At 40.9% G+C, this 20,367-nt stretch overlaps 1 long non-coding RNA gene across 1 annotated transcript; it reads left to right on the forward strand.

The window, feature by feature from the left end:
* Window positions 1-1,654: 1,654 nt before the first annotated feature.
* On the forward strand, window positions 1,655-3,665 carry LOC124702278. Its single transcript, XR_007002402.1, has 3 exons — window positions 1,655-2,536; window positions 2,670-2,731; window positions 2,829-3,665. It is a non-coding gene; the product is annotated as an uncharacterized LOC124702278 (long non-coding RNA).
* Window positions 3,666-20,367: the final 16,702 nt, after the last annotated feature.

Raw genomic sequence — 20,367 nt, forward strand, 5'->3', positions numbered from 1 at the left:
TTTCCACCATTAACTTAGTTATAATTGTTTGGAACGTGTTAGCAAGATGCTAAGGTCTCACCTCTCACATACTGATTTGGATGTAGCACAGCACCCATGTACTGTGAGTCACACATGTGGAGGGGTGAATCTTGGGGCTGTAGTGGTTGTAGAATCTGGTGATTCACCGGGCAGCGAAATATATTGGTTAAAACGCTGATGATTTGTCAGTAGGTTTGTTTGCACACTCCCATTTTTCCTTGCAGGTGAAACCATATATTTATCCTACTGAAATAGTTTCATTGAGCTCCCTAATTTCAACTGTCTCACTAATTACGTGAATCTGAGATATGTCCTGGAACTAATTGTCTTGAAAAGAATTGCGAAAGGTGCTGTGTGTGACAAGTCCTATACTTTGCTTATGTGTGCTATATGAAGAGTTATTAACGAACTAATGCCAATCTGATGTCTGCTGAACCTTCTCCAAAGAGGCTTGAAGCAGATGATTCACCATTTGTGAAATGTGAAAGCAGCTAGGTGCAAAATGTGTAAATCCATACAATTTCTATTGCCGTGATGGCATGATAGTTCAGTTATTTACAGGGAGAAAGCTGGAGTATGAGATTTAATTTATATGGATGAATGTAGAGGTCCACCGGCATCTATATCTATATATTGTACATGTATGTTTTTTTTTTTGCATTTTCTCAGTGGCTTATCTGTCTTGTATTCGCAGGAAACTGCATTGCCCAGTGTCGAGTACGAGGTGGCCATACTGCTGTTTATCCCAAGCAAGTTCCCTGCAACTCCCAAAGACATCTATTGAGGGATGCCATGACAAAGTATCTGAAGGTCCGTAGTTCAATGTATAAGGAAGCTCCATCAATACCTCCTGCTGCAGAATCAAACAAGTAACTGATGCAGTCTTTTTTTCTGAATGCTCATACTTTTCAGAGAACCGAGCTCCAGTAGAGATATTTCACTAAGCAGCGTGGCACCTGGAGTCTACGCGGCATTCATGTGTGTGTGTTTGCCAGCCAATTGATGTTCCTTGCATGCCATGTGAGTCCACTAGAATTCTCTCTGAATCCCTTCCTTTTTTCCATGGTGGTTGGCCATGTTTGGTATAATGTTGCCATAGAGGTACATAGCATCTGGGCATGTGGTGAATAGGACTGATATTTATTGTGTTAGTTCTTGATAGATAGCAAGCTAATCCATCAGCATTACAAGGAAAAATAATTGATCCATCAGGAACAACAACTGCTACTGCATTAATCGAAGTGCCTTATATTGACTTTTTTTAAAAGGCCTTATTCATTGGAAGTATGTTTCAAATATTTTGGAAACAAACTTCTACTGAAACTTCAGATCATACTTGGCGAACTGCACGAGGTCACCATGCTCAGCTGAAGGCCTTTAGCTGCCGTTGTCAAATTTTATTTTAGTAAAATTTGAAGCAAAATGGTAGTCTGAGGGTACATTAAATATCCTCTCCCCCTAAAGTTGATTCGATGGATTATTCCGAACTTCAATATGTGAAGCTCTTTGGACCGTGCTATTACTGGTTAGTATATTATCTAACCAATGCCAGGATGTTAAGGTGTGTACTAATTGAAACTGTTGTTTAAGAACTCTATTATATCCAAAGGATTATAGACCTACCAGTGGAAGTTCTGTGTTTGTGTTCCAAATCCTCTGCATGTCGTCTTGCCAAACAACCACAAGGGGAAGCACCCTCCATTATAAATTTGCTTATATTCAGGGACTTGCTTTTCAATTTAGAACCTAGAGATAGCTTTTGACACCGGAGGCCCTGACTGCTTTGTTTTTGCACATGGAAACCAAACTTCCCATTAACATCCTAGCAATATAGCTGCCTATAAAAACATGAATAAATTCTGGCGCATCTCTTGGCCATTCTTGCGCTCGCGGTGGCACCGCTTCCTTCCGTGCCAATTTTCCTGCATCTTCCCGCGTTCATCATCGTGGCCGACAACCTCTGCCTCGCCATCTTCTCCTCACTGACGCCTCCCTGTTTCGGTTGCTGCCCTGGGTCGCCCGCGGTGACTGAATGTGGAAGAGGTATGTCTACAAAAAAACTAACGACGACATATTTGCATATTTTAGTTAGTATTACTTTGGTCTTTCTGAATCACAAGGTTTGCTCACAAATTATCTGATTTTTACAATCATGGATAGTAATATTTACAGTTGAATGCAGAGAATAACTATCATTTGCCATCAGTTAATGGTTTTTTATTCCTTACTTTAGATTGTCCTGTTTGCTATCATCCATTTTAATTGACCAATTTATATTTAGTTTTTGCATTACTGGAGCCGCTATTTGTACCACCGTTCATGTCCACCATTACTTAACATATCTTCTTACATGGACACTAGAAGAGTAGCCATGCAGACAACCTTGGTGAAGGATCTATCACCTCGGGGATTTCAATGGAAGATCATTGTGTGTGTCGCTCGAATCTGGAACCATAGGGATCAAGTGACCCGACGTAATTTGTTCGAGCTGGACTCCATTGTCATTGACTAAGAGGTACCTTCTAAATACTCAGACTCATAAATACAATGCATTTAATTAACTTGAATTATTTACCCCCTTATTTGTCAGTACCCACTATATTATATGAAAAACATTCAGTGGACACTTATGTTTTTTTCCCTGTCAGGCATGCCTATACATGCACCTACTACCCTTACATTTCAAGTGAATGGCTTTCTGCTGTATAGTGTAAGGATGCTAAATTTCCATGTGTTATATGATCATTCAGTATCAAAATTAAATTTCTCTTGACGACGATACATTCAAAAATTAACTGATGTTTTAGGGCAACAAAATGGAAGGATGCATCCCAGCCTATCGAATTGACCAGTTCAAAGATAAAATAAAGGAAGGTTCAATACCATTTTGTTCTTTGTTGTAGCAGGATCTACTCTGAATTCAGTTTGTGCATGTCAGCATTAAGCGGTTTCCATGGGTTATAAGGTTAATCTGAATATTAGTTCTATCAGAATTGAGATGATTGTGGATAGGGTGATGTTGATTCCACTGTCTCCGGAGTACAGACAATGTGAAAGTAGGCAAGTACACTATCTGTAGAGCGGATCGTTATGTGCATGTGTGGTCCATTCCTCAATGGGGATTTGATCTCGGTGGGATGCTGTTCAGCTCACCCTCATAGAGAATTCCTGATTTTGTCTGGTATGTGTGTTGTTTCAGTTCTCTGAGGATTCTGCCAAATTCTGGACGAAATGACACCAAAAGAGAAGGTGTGTGGTGATTATTACATGATCGATTGCATTTTAACTACTGGATTTATTGGTTCTCCTTATAATCTCGATAACTTTCACTCACAAATGGTCATTTAGGAAAGAGATCAGCTGACAGTGACGTCTTCATCTCAAGAATAGCTGGCCTACATTGGTATCGAAGAAACAAATATAGCACATGTAGCACATCATATAAATTTCCACATACACCAAAGGAGACATAATCATGTCATGCAGAAATTAGCACTTAGCACTTTACCATCTTAGTGAATGACTTCTAATGGGTGTTGTTTTCCTTCGTTAAGCAAAAAAGCATAGCATGTGAAATATGACTTTTTAGAATGTTCATTGATATATCAATGCACCATATGCAGCGGAGACTTGCCACTTTACCATCAGCAGCGATCACCAGATCGCGTCGCCGGAGACCGTCACAACCGTCAGAGAGGAGGGTGCTTCGCCTGCGAGTCAGCTGGGGGGGCGTTTCTGGGTGCTCCAGTCGTCGGACGATGAGGACGACGGACAGGAGGAGCAGATGTCGCCGACACTGGATTGGGCTTCCATGCGATATGGATGCCATACTACATCTTCGGCGAGTGGGATAGATCTTGCTGAGAGCCCGACGGCACTGGCGAGTCGAGCTTTCAAAAGATTGCAGCGACAACATGCTCAGAGGTTAGCGGCGACGGCGGCGATTGAGCTCGACGAAGGTATGATTTCTCCAACCTCTCGGCCGTTGGGCAAATCAACATCAAAATTCAAACCTAGGCCGGTTCTTGAGCCTACTGTTTTCCGGGATGAAAGTACACATGGTTGGAGTGTCGTTCACCGGCGGCGTTGGCTGCCGGCGATCGGCAAGAAACAATCCGATCCGAAAAAACAGCACATTTCAAAATTGGCATGTTCGGGCCAGAAAAAGTTGTGGGCCGATAACAATGCGCAGGGGGTTCGTCGGGGCCCACTGTCAATTGTCAATCGTGCCTTACAGGCCGCCAAAAATCGCAATCGCAGTGAATCAGGGTATCAGAGGGCTGAGGTGGGGGGAATTGTCGCTGGACATTCTTTTCACAGAGTTTTTGGGTTCACGTGGAAGCGTCTCGAGGCTGGGGCGCCGGCGGCACTGCGGCGGCTTGTATCTCTTATCCAACTGCTTTCTTTGTACATTAGCATATTCATGCCTTCAATTACCCATCAATATCTAGACAGAATCCCATGTTTGTCGCGTGGAAATAAAAAATCATGATAACTTTGGTGGTGTTCACCGAAACTATTAGCCGATGCATTTTACTATTATTTTCATACAACTTGAAGTAGACAAAAACAGAGACCGGGGAACATGGTAAGTTCCTCTTACTGTTTTCTGCACGATCATTTCCGGTTTCACAAGATGAGATTTTGTAATGACATTCATGTGCATACATGCTATATGTACCCTCCATTGTGATACCATGAGTACTGGGCACCCGCCGCGGTGCCACCTGACTCTGCCAATACCTTCAACCTCCTCTGCATGTGGAATCTTTGGAAGCACAGAAACGCCGTTGCCTTTCGGGAACAGCGGACCTGCCTCCCTCTTCTGATTCAAATTTTGTTTGGCGAAGTCTTTTAACCTATTTCAGAACTCTTCATCATGCATGTCAGATATATTGTTTCTCAAACCCCAATAGTCCAATATGCGTGTGATATGTCTTTGTGTTGACGTATGAGGCTCCAGTCATGTCCTTAATCCAGATATTTGTTTAAACCGGGTTTCCTTTGAAGCACGATATTTTTTGCACATTGATTCTTTCCACCTCACAAAGATGGTTTTAGTTGTGTTGTTATTATTCTCTCGGGTATATTCATTAAGTGTTTGCATTATTGTTCAACTTCTTAGTCATGAATTCCTATTTGTAATATATAGAAAATTATTTTACCAGACATCATAAATCTGTAATAGGTTTTTTTTTTTGAAGCAGATCAAGGATTATTCCTTTTTCATCAATCTATCTATCCAATATCTTACAAAATTGAGGGGTGAGAAAACAAGAAGAGATTGCGTGCAAGGAGTGGAAACCTGTTGTGCTGCCCAATCCTGAGACATACCTGCCAGCTCGAAAACCTGACAACACTATGTTCTAGCGATACTTATCGTAGTAGATGTGGGACAGAAAGCTAATTGGAATTATAGTTATTTTGATGAAAAATTTCTTTGAGATATACAAGCTAAATGGAATTTTCCATGTTCGCATCTCTTGATAGAACTTTTTGTTTGCATAGTGATGTGCAAGCATTTCATCTGAACTGATTTTATCATTAGATATTTCACTTCAATTTTAACAAAAAATACCCGCAGCAACGTGCGGGGTATAAATTAGTTCTCTAATCATGCAGGACTCATCTTAGAGGCTCAAACGTGTTCGTAGTTATAGTGAAGAGTAACATACTCCCTTTCATTCTGATTTAGTTATATTAAAAAGATAAATTAGTATTGCATTTATTGATACTACTTAAATATGTTTCTTTTGAGAGGGGCTACTTAGATATGTTAACAACCAATCTAAGTTATATTGAAAATAAAATAATATCCACTAAAGAGAACAAAATCACTTTGTTTTATGTGTTTTTGTTGACCAAAAGCTAGAATTTTGCAGATTATTTCAGAACAAATTTCATGGCTATAAGTAGAGTATTTTAGAAGGAGGGAGTAGAGTAGTAACATGAACATTGAAATGTATGATTTACTGCTAACATAACTAGTTACTCCCTCCAGATCAGATTAACCGGCGCCATTTGCAGAACATGCAGTTTCTTTTCTCCCCGCTGATTTAGGCGTCTTAGCATTAACTGTCATTTAATTAGCGTATAACTCTCTCCTCCTGCATCCCATTCCTTTCCCCTTCTTTGCGCATCATGCGGGTGTAAAACGCGAACATGCAAGTGTGAACAGGATTGAGCTCTGCATGCAACTAATCTTGGGATGAGATCTGCATGCAAAACCACCAGAGAGTAGGCATGTGCACGATCTTCACCTCCAGGACTTATTTTCTCATCCTTCAGGAGACAAAACAGCTCCACCTCTCTTTTTCGCAGTCAATTAGAGAGCACCTTGGTCCCAGCAATTTTTATAGCACATCGGTTAATCGGATCCAGAGGGAGTACCACAGGTCCACAACCCTCTTTTCAATTAATAACTTGCCATGTCACCAAAATGGTAAGTTGTCATTGCATGTAATACTATGTTACTAGCTACGTTACTTCCACTATGAGTAGTCTAAAACACGGTAAGAAAACAATCATACTCGGTTTATGACCTGATATCTATTCTCTAATCATGGAGGACCCATCTTAGAGTCTCACACGTGTTCGAAGTTATAGTGAGAAGCAACATACTCTCTTTCATTCTGATTTAGTTTATATTAAAAAAAATAGTATTGCATTTATTGATACTACTTGGATATGTTTTTTTAGAGAGTCTACTTAGATACTACCTCCGTTTCAAGGAATAAGGCGCACACCTATTTTAAGACGAATTTTGACCATAAAAATTAAGCAACAAAATCTTGATTATATTATACGTAATTGGTATCGTTGGATTCGTATTGAAAAACACTTTTTAATGATACTAATTTCATACAAATAATGTTTATTGATACGTCTCCAACGTATCTATAATTTCTTATGTTCCATGCTAGTTTTATGACAATACCTACATGTTTTATTCATACTTTATATCGTTTTGATGCATTTTCCGGAACTAACCTATTAACAAGATGCCGAAGTGCCAATTCCTGTTTTCTGCTGTTTTTGGTTCCAGAAAGGTTGTTCGGGCAATATTCTCGGAATTCGGCGAAACAAAGGCCAAACATCTTATTTCACCGAGACGGACCAGGACACCGAAGGGGAGCCGGAGAGGAGGCCCAGGGCCCCCAGACCATAGGGCGGCGCGGCCTGGAGGGGGGCGCGCCAGCCTATGAGGAGGGAGCCCCCTGGCCCCTCCGACTCCACCTCTTCGCCTATATAACCCCTCGTGACCTAAAAACTCGACACGGATTGACGAAACTCCAGAAAGACTCCAGGGACGCCGCCGCCATCGCGAAACTCCGTTTCGGGGGACAGAAGTCTCTGTTCCGGTACGCCGCCGGGACGGGGAATTGCCCCCGGAAGCCATCTCCATCAACACCACCGCCATCTTCATCGCCGCTGATGTCTCCCATGATGAGGAGGAAGTAGTTCTCCCCCGAGGCTGAGGGCTCTACCGGTAGCTATGTGGTTAATCTCTCTCTCATGTACCTCAATACAATGATCTCATGAGCTGCTTTACATGATTGAGATCCATATGATGAGTTTTGTATCACTATTAATCTATGTGCTACTCTAGTGATGTTATTAAAGTAGTCTATTCCTCCTTCATGATGTAATGTGGACTGTGTGTGCATCATGTAGTACTTGGCGTAGGTTATGATTGTAATCTCTTGTAGATTATGAAGTTAACTATTACTATGATAGTATTGATGCGATCTATTCCCCCTTTCATAGCTATTGTTGACAGTGTGTATGCTATGCTAGTACTCGGTCTAAATTGCAACGGTCTATTATGCTCTAGAGGTTACTTAAATATGAACTCCGAATGTTGTGGAGCTTGTTAACTCCGGCTTGAGGGAGCTCTTGTAGCCCTACACAATGAATGGTGTTTGTTATCAAACAAGAGAGTGTATGTAGCACAAGTGAGGAGAAGTTATTTATTTGTTATGTGATCAATGTTGAGAGTGTCCACTAGTGAAAGTATGATCCCTAGGCCTTGTTTCCAAATACTGCAAACATCGCTTGTTTATCGTTTTACTCGCATCTTTACTTCCTGCAATATTACCACCATCTATACCACCTGTGTTTTACTATCTCTTCGCCGAACTAGTGCACCTATACATCCGACAAGTGTATTAGGTGTGTTGGGGACACAAGAGACTTCTTGTATCGTAATTGCAGGATTGCTTGAGAGGGATATCTCCGACCTCTACCTCCCCGAGTTCGATAAACCTTGGGTGATTCACTTAAGGGAAACTTGCTGCTGTTCTACAAACCTCTGCTCTTGGAGGCCCAACACTGTCTACAAGAATAGAAGCACACGTAGACATCAAGCTATATTCTGGCGCCGTTGCCGGCGAGGTAAGGTAAAAGGTATTCACATCCTCCGACTACTAAGCTATTTCCTAGAACTGTTGCCGGTGTGTGAGTGCTCGAAGCTATCTCCTTTAGATCCTGCAATTATATCTTTTTGTTTCTTGTTTTTATTTTCACTAGTTAGGCATAATGGAAAACAACAAATTTTTTAGTGAGCTTTTTAATCTTTTTCCTGAGTTGAGACATGGATTGTTTGATGCGAAAATTAAAAAGCCTATGGAACCTTATTTGCATGCTAGTAGCAATGTTATTAGTATGAATGCAATTACTGCTAATGCTATGGAAAAGTCTAAGCTTGGGGAAGCTAGTTTTTATGATCTTTGTAGCTTTCCAGCTTTAGGGAGAAAATTTGCTACGATAATACTTTATCTCCCATATGTGATAACTCTAATGATGCTTGTGATATTTTAAATCCACCTACTGAAAATATTCCTTTCAAGATACCTATGAAAATTATTGAACGTGTTATGGATAACCGCTATGAAGGGGATGGAACTGTCCATCCTGGAGATCATTTACTGTTTTTGCATGAATTATGCGGGTTATTCAAGTGTGCAGGTATCTCTATGGATGAAGTGAGGAAGAAACTATTCTCTATATCGCTGTCTGGTAAAGCGGCGCATTGGTATAAATTGCTGAAGAATGGTCGATCTATTGGTTGGGAAGAAATTGTACCTCTCTTTTATTCTAAATTTTATCCTCCTCATGAAGTGCATATTGATAGGAATTACATTTATAACTTTTATCCTCGTGATGGAGAGAGTATTTCCCAAGCATGGGGGAGATTGAAGTCATTAATGCTCAAATGTCCCATTCATGAGCTCCCCCGTAATGTTATTACTAATAATTTTTATGCAAGGCTTTCAGGACATCACAAGGACTATCTAGATGCCTATTTTGGAGGGATCTTTCGCAAGCAAGGAGGTTGAAGCTAGATGGGATCTTCTTGAAAGAATTCAAGGTAATACTGAAGATTGGGAGAATGACAAAGGTAAAGAATCAGGTATAAACTATGAATATGAATGCATTAAGTCTTTCATTGAAACTGTTGATTTTCAAGAGCTTAGTGCTAAATATGGTCTTGATCCCCAAATTATGATCGATTGCTATAGAGCCTTTGCTTCTCATATTAATGTTCCTAAAGAAAATTGGTACATGTATCATGAACCTTTTAAAGACACTTGTATGGAAAATGAAATTGTTGTTAATGATTGCAATAAACATGCCCAAACTTCGAAAATACTATTTCTTATAAGCATGTTAATTTTTGTGGAATGCATAGACCTTGTGGAATTAATCAAATCGAAGATGAATATTGTATCCATCATAGAAATGAAAAAACTAGAAAGTGGTTTAGGGCTCTAGATGATCTTGGTGAAAAAGTTTGTGCCCTCTATCCTTTTATTTGTGAACTTTGCCATAGAGTGGGTCATTTTAATTTCCAATGCTCCTCCAATGATAATTCGAACCCCATGAGTGCTGCAAATTTGTATTGTGATGATGAAATCCTTCCTAATCAGCATGATGAACTTACTTTATTTTTGGGTGTGAAGAGTTATCAAGAAAAATATCTTTGTTACATATGAGTGATCTTGATATTGATGATGTTGTGGGTATACTTCATAGGTGTACCATCGACAGTGCCTAGATCCGGCAAGCCCGGGTGGCCCATAGACAGTGATGTGGCATGGGGCCGATCGGGCGGCCCAGTTGCTGTTGATCATGAAGGATGAAGTCCGGCCCAGGATCAGTTAGCCAGATCCGCACCGACCTTCGGAGGAACCCGGATCCGTGGAGGCCCATGAGGAACCCGGATCCAGTACGACGTATATGGGAGGTGGATCCTTGACGTACACGGCAAGACATTGTACTGTAGTTAGGAAATCTGTAATCCGGCTAGGACTCTCCATGTAAACCCTAGATCCGTGCGCCTTTATAAGCCGGATCCCAGGAGCCATAGAGGCACAACCACAACTCATTGTAACAACGCGAAAGCGCCCAGATAATTCCAGACAAGCAGCAGTAGGCCCTGTCCTCGTGCAGGTGTTCCGAAGCTGGGTAAATCGCGTACCACCGTCCCGTGTGTGAAGGAGATATGCCCTAGAGGCAATAATAAAGTGGTTATTATTTATATCTTTATGTTTATGATAAATGTTTATATATCATGCTATAATTGTATTAACCGAAACATTAGTACATGTGTGATATGTAGACAAACAAAGAGTCCCTAGTATGCCTCTTAACTAGCTTGTTGATTAATGGATGATTAGTTTCATAATCATGAACATTGGATGTTATTAATAACAAGGTTATATCATTGTATGAATGATGTAATGGACACACCCAATTAAGCGTAGCATAAGATCTCGTCATTAAGTTATTTGCTATAAGCTTTCGATACATAGTTACCTAGTCCTTATGACCATGAGATCATGTAAATCACTTATACCGGAAAGGTACTTTGATTACATCAAACGCCACCGCGTAAAATGGGTGGTTATAAAGGTGGGATTAAGTATCCGGAAAGTATGAGTTGAGGCATATGGATCAACAAATGGGATTTGTCCATCCCGATGACGGATAGATATACTCTGGGCCCTCTCGGTGGAATGTCGTCTAATGTCTTGCAAGCATATGAATAAGTTCATAAGAGACCACATACCACGGTACAAGTAAAGAGTACATGTCAGGAGACGAGGTTGAATAAGGTATAGAGTGATACCGAAGATCAAACCTCGGACAAGTAAAATATCGCGTGACAAAGGGAATTGGTATCGTATGTGAATGGTTCATTCGATCACTAAAGTCATCGTTGAATATGTGGGAGCCATTATGGATCTCCGGATCCCGCTATTGGTTATTGGTCGGAGTGAGTACTCAACCATGTCCGCATAGTTCACGAACCGTAGGGTGACACACTTAAAGTTGGATGTTGAAATGGTAGAACTTGAATATGGAATGGAGTTCAAATATTTGTTCGGAGTCCCTGGATGAGATCCCGGACATCACGAGGAGTTCCGAATGGTCCGGAGAATAAGATTCATATATAGGAAGTCATATTCCAAGTTTGGAAATGATCCAGTGCATTTATGGCAGGTTCTAGAAGGTTCTAGAAAAGTCCGGAAGAAATCACCATGGAAAGTAGAGTCCCGGAGGGACTCCACCTTGCATGACCAGCCAACCCTAAAGGGGAGGAGTCCAAGGTGGACTCCCCTAGGGTGGCCGGCCAACCCACCTCAAGGAAAGGTGGGAGTCCCACCTTGGGTAGGACTCCCTCCTTGAGTAGGTTTCCCACATATGGGAGGTTTTAGTGTTGGGGTCTTATTCGAAGACTTGGACTAGAACTCTTGGTGCTTCCACCTATATAATGAGGGGCATAGGAGAGGGGCTGACCACTTCAAGCCTCAGCCTTGGCCGCACCCCTTAGAGGGCCGGCGCCCAACCCCGCTCTCTCCCCAAACCCTAGCGGTCTCTCTCCTCCACCACATCCCGCACGCTTAAGCGAAGCTCCGCCGGATTTCTCCGCCGGATAGCTCCAACTCCTGCTAATGCCATGTTGTATAATGTTTCCCTTGGATCTCCTGGGGGTGGCCTGGATGCGAGGATGTAAGCTTGTGTCGCCATATACCCCGCTTCTGGTGTCTTAGGGATAATATTTCCCCTTGTATCTATCGACATAAAAGACATGTCGAGATTTTGAACCAAGAACTCTCTTTCTGCTTCGGGTATGTGTTGTAACCTTGATCTTCCTCTGTTCCGAGCCTCCCTGTGGCTATCACCCGAAACTCTAGATTGTCCACTTAGATCTGCCCTTCTCTCGTCGGATGCGAAGCCGCCTCCTTTCTCTCGTTCAACTCAGGCCTGTCTGTTTTTCTATTTCTCGGGCGGTTCGTGCGAGCATATATTGATAAGCTTGCGGTTCTTGAGCTATAGCTGTTGTCGTCATTGGTTCCGAACCATCTATGGCTTTTGCCGCTCTATCCCGAGGCTGCCTGTGGAAGTTGGACTCTGACGCGTGGTGTGGGCCCGACATATTTAGTGCCCATACCTCTCCTTAGATCTGAGGGATCGACAAAAGGATTTCCCAACTCGTCGAAGGCCTCCGATGTTTCCTCTTGATCTTCAATAGCATAAATCTGATGATATTTTGTACTCAGATCTATGTTGGGTTCGGTGACATCATTGTTGAGATTGATGAAGACCTTGCCCACTGTGAGAGATTTGTCGATGAAGTCGTAACTGTCGACATCGCTTGAGCCATCGCTTATATATGAGTCCGCAGATGACTCAAACGATGCGTTGCTGAAGGTCTTGGCGAGTTTCTCTCTTGCTCTGATGCTGACGTAACGTGTTGTCGAAGTTTCTTCTTCTGACTCAGTTGACGATGCATAGCTTGAAAAATCAGAATCGACCGCCGACGATCCCGACGAAATCGGAATTTCGATACGATACGATCCTTCCTTCTCGACGCGAAAGTGGAACCTTCCGAACGTCATCTCCAAGGGCTCCGCCAGATACGCATATGCATCCAAACGGGAGGGTGGGTGAGGAACAAAATCAACAAGACCAGAGCAGCGATCCGTTTACCTCGATCCATGGTGTTGCTTCCGGTTGACGATGTCGAAGATCTTGAACGTGCCATCGAGATCGGATCCTTACGCCTCTAATTCCCACAGACGGCGCCAATTGACAAGGGATTAACTTGTCAATGCCTATGGATTGTAGGCTAGGGTTTAGTTAGAAGTAGAGGGCAAGTAGATCTCGAAGGTTTCAGCCGAAAAGTACTCGACGAATATGAAAACTAGGGTTTGCTGACAATGATTCGATGATCTTCTCGTCCCTCGACCCCCCTTTATATAGGTGGAGCCGAGGGATTCGTGCTATACAAGGATTACGAGTCCGGGATGGTTTCTAACTCATCCCGCCGGATTACAAATAACACTTCCTATTACAACTCTATCTTTTCCTTAAATACATCTTGGGCTCTCGAGTCTTCTTATTCTTCGGGTAGTGGGCCTTCAATAAACCCCGGGTACTATATTCGGCAGGCCCATTTGGGATGCCTATGTCAAGGAGCTACTACTTCCGCTGCCCGCTGGAACGGGGAGGTGGACGTCGTCTTCATCAACAACCGAACGTGTGACCGAGTACGGAGGTGTTGCCCGTTCGTGGCGCCGGAACCGATCGTGATCAAGATCTTCTACGCGCTTTTGCAAGCGGCAAGTGAATGTCTACCGCAGCAACAAGAGCCTCATCTTGTAGGCTTTGGAATCTCTTCAAGGGTGAGACTCGATACCCCCTCGTTGCTACCGTCTTCTAGATTGCATCTTGGCTTGGATTGCGTGTTCGCGGTAGGAAATTTTTTGTTTTCTATGCAACGTTATCCTACAGTGGTATCAGAGCCGTGTCTATGCATAGATGGTTTCACGAGTAGAACACAATGGTTTTGTGGGCGTTGATGCTCTTGTTATCTTTAGTTTGAGTACTTTGCATCTTTGTGGCATAGTAGGATGAAGCGGCTCGGACTAACTTTACATGACCGCGTTCATGAGACTTGTTCCTCGTTCGACATGCAACTTGTATTGCATAAGAGGCTTTGCGGGTGTCTGTCTCTCCTACTATAGTGAAGATTCAATTTACTCTTCTATTGACAACACTAGTATCACCGTTGTGGTTCATGTTCGTAGGTAGATTAGATCTTACTCGAAAACCCTAAACCACGTAAAATATGCAAACCAAATTAGAGACGTCTAACTTGTTTTTGCAGGGTTTGGTGATGTGATATGGCCATAATGTGATGATGAATATGTATGAGATGATCATTATTGTATTATGGCAACCGGCAGGAGCCTTATGGTTGTCTTTATATTTCATGTTGAGTAGTATTTCAAAGTAGTTGTAATAGTTGCTACATGAGATGAACAACCATGAAGACGGCGCCATGGACCTTGACGCTACGCCGACAATGATGGAGATCATGCCCGTTGATGATGGAGATCATGTCCGTGCTTTGGAGATGAAGATCGAAGGCGCAAAGACTAAAGGGCCATATCATATCACATATGAATTGCATGTGATGTTAATCCTTTATGCATCTTATTTTGCTTAGATCGCGACGGTAGCATTATAAGATGATCCCTCACATTAATATCAAGATAATAAAGTGTTCTCCCCTCGTATGCACTGTTGCCAAAGTTCGTCGTTTCAAAGCATCTCGTGATGATCGGATGTGATAGAATCAACATTCATATACAACGGGTGTAAGCCATGTTGCACACGCGGAATACTTGGGTTTGCTTGACGAGCCTAGCATGTACAGACATGGCCTCGAGACAACAGAAACCGAAAGGTTGAACACGATTCATATGGATGATATGATCAACATGTTGATGTTCACCATTGAAGCTACATCATCTCACGTGATGATCGGTTTTGGTGTAGTGGATTTGGATCGTGTACCACTTAACAACTATGGGGGATGTTGTATTAAGTGGGAGTTCATTAGTAATTAGATTAAAACATGAACTAATTATCATAAACATAGTCTGAGTAGTATTTTGAATTAATATTGTAGTATTGGCATCCGTTTTTCTACCATGCGCTAGTCTTGTAATTGAGATAGAAATACTGTTAAAATCTGACAAGAAACTTTACGGATTGGTACCGTATTGTTAAAGAATCAAGAATTGATTAAGTCCTATTGCAAACTTTTAGTAAACCTCACATTATTGATTCAAAGAGCTATGGTTTCAATTAGTACCTAAAGTTATCTTGTCTCCGTGAAACTTGAAGTTCAAATCTGTTTGAAAAGTAAGGAGCTGAAAATTTAGTTTTCAGAAATAATCAAGGTATGAGATATATGTGATATCTAAGACCTTATTGCAAGATGATAGAATATAATTTGGTGAGACTACATGAACTCATAAGTTTTATGGGAATGTACGAAGGTTGAAGACGCAAGGCGTCACAATCCTCCAACTATTGGGGCACTAACGATATTCGCATATCCATGAAGTGACCATCCTTAATATGCACCGTTGCTAAGACTCGTCGTTTCGAAGCATCACGTGATGATCGGGTGTGATAGATTCTACGTGTGCATACAATGGGTGCAAGCTAGATTTGCACATGCAAATACCAAGGTTAAAACTTTACGAGCCTAGCATGTACAGACATGGTCTCGGAAAGTCGTCATGATATGATGGATAAAATTATGAGTGAAATTGTTCATCATATTACAAGGTTACTAATAGTGAAATCCGGAACACTTGTCATATGATGATCAACTTCAAAATAAGAACCTCAAGGTTATTGGTATCGGACCAACAAACCTAGAAGTTATTAATGTTGAAGTGTTTTTCTGAATAATGAGGAAAGCTAAAACAGAAACTGCAAAAGATATTTTGGCAAAAAGAAAGAAAAGACTAGAAAGTCTAGCTCAGGTGTATATAAATGATATACATGTTATGATTGTATTCCTAGTTAGGTCACACTATGAAATTCTTGGGTATTAGTACTATATTGGTTGGTATGAAGTGTCATACAAAAACAACGCAATACAAGAATTCAATGGCCTAAGTGACTGACAAGGAATATGATAGGAATGCACACCTGGAACAAAAATAAAGTGTTATTATGTTCATCGTTGGCATTCTATCTAGCCCTTAGAATTTATAATAAAGAAATTAATAATTGTTATTTTGCTCTGGTCAAATGAAAACAATGAGTTGTTTAAATTATGACATTACTCCATGTACGATGGATAAGTTATTATAAATCTTAATGGTGAAACACACATACATAACACCGACGCTAAAATGCCATAAGGCAAATGATTTGAATTCCACTTATTTGTGGAACCGCCATTTAGGTCATGTTGGAAAGGAACGCATGAAGAAACTCCATGCAAATGGATTTTTGGAGTCATTTGATTTTTTGAATCGTTTGGCGCTTGCAAATCTTTTCTAAAAGAGAATGACTAAAATACCGTTCATAGGCCAAGTTTTGAACGGGCAACTAACTTAGTGAAAACATACATGATGATGTATATGGATCACTGGGCATAGTTGTGTTCGGGAGATTCTTATACTTCATGAAAACTTCAAACAATGAATTGAGTATATATATGTGGATATATTCGATAAGGAAGAAGTTTGAAACATTTGAATGGATTCAAATAAATTTCAGCATGAAGTAGAAATCATCGTAATAGAAAAGTCAAATATCTATGATTGGATCATAGTGGAAATATTTGAATTACTAGTTTTAGCGAACATCTAAGAGAGTTATGAAATTGTTCTACAACTCACATTTCTTGGAGTATCATAGTGATGATGAAGTATCCGAGAGATGTATCCAAACCTAGTTGGGTCAATGATGGGATAAAATATTAATGCCATTATATTTTTGTGAATTATGCTTTAGAGACTACCGCTTTACACTGAATAGAGCATCATCATGATCCGTTGTAATGACATCATACGAGTTATGACATGGGTATAAACCCTAATAGTCTTTTCTTAAATTTTGGTATGCATAGCATAAGTAAATAATTTTACAACCAAAATCGGATGAATGTCTTTGTTGGTTATCCCAGAGAATTGATTGGGAATTCTTCCCACAATGGAGACAAAGACAAAAGTGTTTGTCAATGTTTCTTATTTCCAAGAAATTGTTTCTAGCGAAGTTTTTGAGTGGGAGGACAATAGAACTTGATAAGGTTTATGAACACGAGCATAATGATCGAGTAGCGCGAGCATCGGAATTGGTTCCGGAAGCGACCACGACGATCATGGCTCCTATGACTACAAAGTGTTTTAGCCATGGAGATCGAAGTACATATTGAACCTTGTAGGTATGGTTTACTTTGTGATCAAATAAATGATTTGTGGACAAAGGATTGATTTTGAACAATGATAAACCAACTACAAGCAAAGAAGTTATGATGGGCACTGACTCTGTTAAAATGGCCATGCACCATGAAATCCATAATAGATGAATACTTTTTGAAAGTAAATGGATCTATAGACTTAGATGAAATATCTTTGAAGAAGCTCGACTTGTTGAAAAATTGTTTACGACAAAGTTCAAAGAGTTGACTACGATAAGATTAGATCTTCCGTAGCAATGCTTATAGTCTATGTGGATTATTCTAGTAATCACTACATATTTCTTTTATGAGATATGCTAGTAGGATGGGAAAATACATTACTTATCAGAAGTATGTATTAAAGGTGTATACAAGATACAACCAAGAGTTTTGCTGGTCCGTGGAATACTAGATAGGTATACGAACTTCAATTGGATGAAGTAAGTATTGCGGAGTTGGAATCTTCACCGAGATGAAATAGTCAAAGAGTTTTTGATTTCATCGAGAGACGATGAAGAGGCTTGCATTTGCAAGAAATTAAGTGGGAGCGCTAAGACACATTTATAATACTTTATGTAGGTGACATATAGTTGGTTATAAATGATGTAATTATATACTTGATTAAAAAGGTTTCATTGAGAATTAACTTCAATGAAAGGATATGGACTGAAACAAATTTAGTGTCAAGATCTATGAAGATAGATTGAAACACATAAATAAGTTTAAGCCAAAGTACATATGATGGATATTGAAGTAGTTCAATATAGAAATATTAAGAAAATGTTCTTGTCATGTGAAGGTTTAACAAGACTTGAGTGTATCTGACACTCAATGAGTAAAAACACATGAGTGATTATAGATCACGAATAATATGTACACAATCAGATATCATGTGCTATAAAGTGTTATGAGCATATACTAGAATGATTCATATGATGATCATTGGACGACAGTAAGAATATCCTTGAGTACTTTAGAAGAACTAAGGATATATTTTTTTTGTATGAAGAAATGACAAACAAATCGCTGTAAGGTGTTACACCGATATTGGTTTTGTCACATATAAAATATAATTTCAATCTCAAATTAGACTAAGTGTTGTTTAAAAGGTAGCACAATGAGCTAGAAGTTGTCTATGCTAGATTTAGAAGAGTTCTAAATATTGTGACGGATTCTACAAAAGAAGGCGAGTATGTCATTATTTTGACAATGATCGATGACCCACAAGTATAGGGGTGTATCGTAGTATCTTCGATAAGTAAGAATGTCGATCCCAACGAGGAGCAGAAGGTGTTGACAAGCAGTTTCGATGAAGGTTTCACTGTAAATGCTCACAGACAAGTATTCAGGGGGTTTTGATGTAACAGTTGAATAAAGTACGAGTAAGTAAAGTGCGAGAGTAACAATTGCAGCGAGTGGCCCAATCCTTTTTAGCACAAAGGACAAGCCGGTTTGTTTACTTATAATGACCAAACGTTCTCGAGGACACACGGGATTTTAGTCTAGTGCTTTCGCTACATACAACTGATTAATCTTCATTGTTTTGATAAGTGTTGTGTGGGTGAACTCGTGCTAATGTACCGCCCTTCCTAGGACTAATACATACTTGTGATTATACCCCTTGCAAGCATCCGCAACTACAAGAAAGTAATTAAGATAAATCTAACCACAGCCTTAAACTCGAGATCCTCGCGATCCCTCCTCGCATCGATATACCAACGGGGGTTTAGGTTTCTGTCACTCCGGCAACCCCGCAATTGTCAAACGAGTACAAGATGCATTCCCCTAGGCCCATAAATGGTGAAGTGTCGTGTAGTCGACGTTCACACGACACCACTAGAAGAATAACACCACAACTTAAATATCATAACATTGAATATTACTCAACCATAGTTCACTACTAACATTTAGACTTCACCCATGTCCTCAAGAACTAAACGAACTACTCACGAGACATCATATGGAACATGATCAGAGGTGATATGATGATGAATAACAATCTGAACACAGACCTTGGTTCAATGGTTTCACTCAATAGCATAAACAACAAGTAGAAATCGGTACCGGGAGAGTTTCCCTATCAAACAATCAAGATCAAACCCAAATTGCTACGGCGGTGACGAGGTGCTGCGGAGGAGATGGCGGTGATGATGGTGGAGGTGATGATGATGGTGATGGAGATGATGTCCAGCTCGATGACGGTGACGATGGCGTCGATTTCCCCATCCCGGAGGGAATTTCCCGGCGGATTCCTGCCCGCCGGAGAGCTCTTTCTCTCTCGGTGTTCTCCGCCCCGCAGAGGCGGCTGTAACCCTTCGTGAGGATTCCTCTGTGGCTTCGGTCTTCGGGACGAAGGGTTTCGCGAAGAAAAGGAGGCGAAAGAGGCCGAGGGGGCCCCACACCACATGGTGGCGCGGCCAGGCCTTGGGCCGCGCCACCCTATGGTGTGGGCCCACCCTGGGTCCACCTGGCTCCCCCTTCGGCTTCCTCCGTCATCCGGAAAAATAGGATTTTCCGTAAAACTTCCTTCCACGGTTGATCTTCCGAAATATCGCATCCCGACGGTGCTTTTTCCAGCAGAATCCTGGCTCCGGTGCTCAATCTCCAAATAATCATGAAACACGCAAAATAGATGAAATAACATAAGTATTGTGTCCCAATATGAAATATATCAATGAATAACAGCAAATTATGATATAAAATAGTGATGCAAATTGGACGTATCAACTCCCCCCAAGCTTAGACTTCGCTTGTCCCCAAGCGAAACCGAACTCTAGAAACAGGTCCACATGTTTATGGAGTGAAGAGTCGATAAATAAAATACGGACAAGAAGCATCATATTCATTCACACAAGACATTATAGTAAACAACTTCCTCATATAACTCAATCTTGAAACAAGTATAAGGTAGTCACAAATAAAGGTGCATAACGAATCATAATTGGTGATGGCAAACTTTGTTCTTGGTCAGAGAACATTTAACAAATTATATTCATCTATTGAGCAGCGCTCTCATATTAAAAGCTTATGGTAAACTTGCATACTCAATCATATTAATCATTGATGAC

The sequence above is a fragment of the Lolium rigidum genome, chromosome 3 (assembly GCF_022539505.1).
Source record: "Lolium rigidum isolate FL_2022 chromosome 3, APGP_CSIRO_Lrig_0.1, whole genome shotgun sequence".
Lineage (NCBI taxonomy): Eukaryota > Viridiplantae > Streptophyta > Magnoliopsida > Poales > Poaceae > Lolium > Lolium rigidum.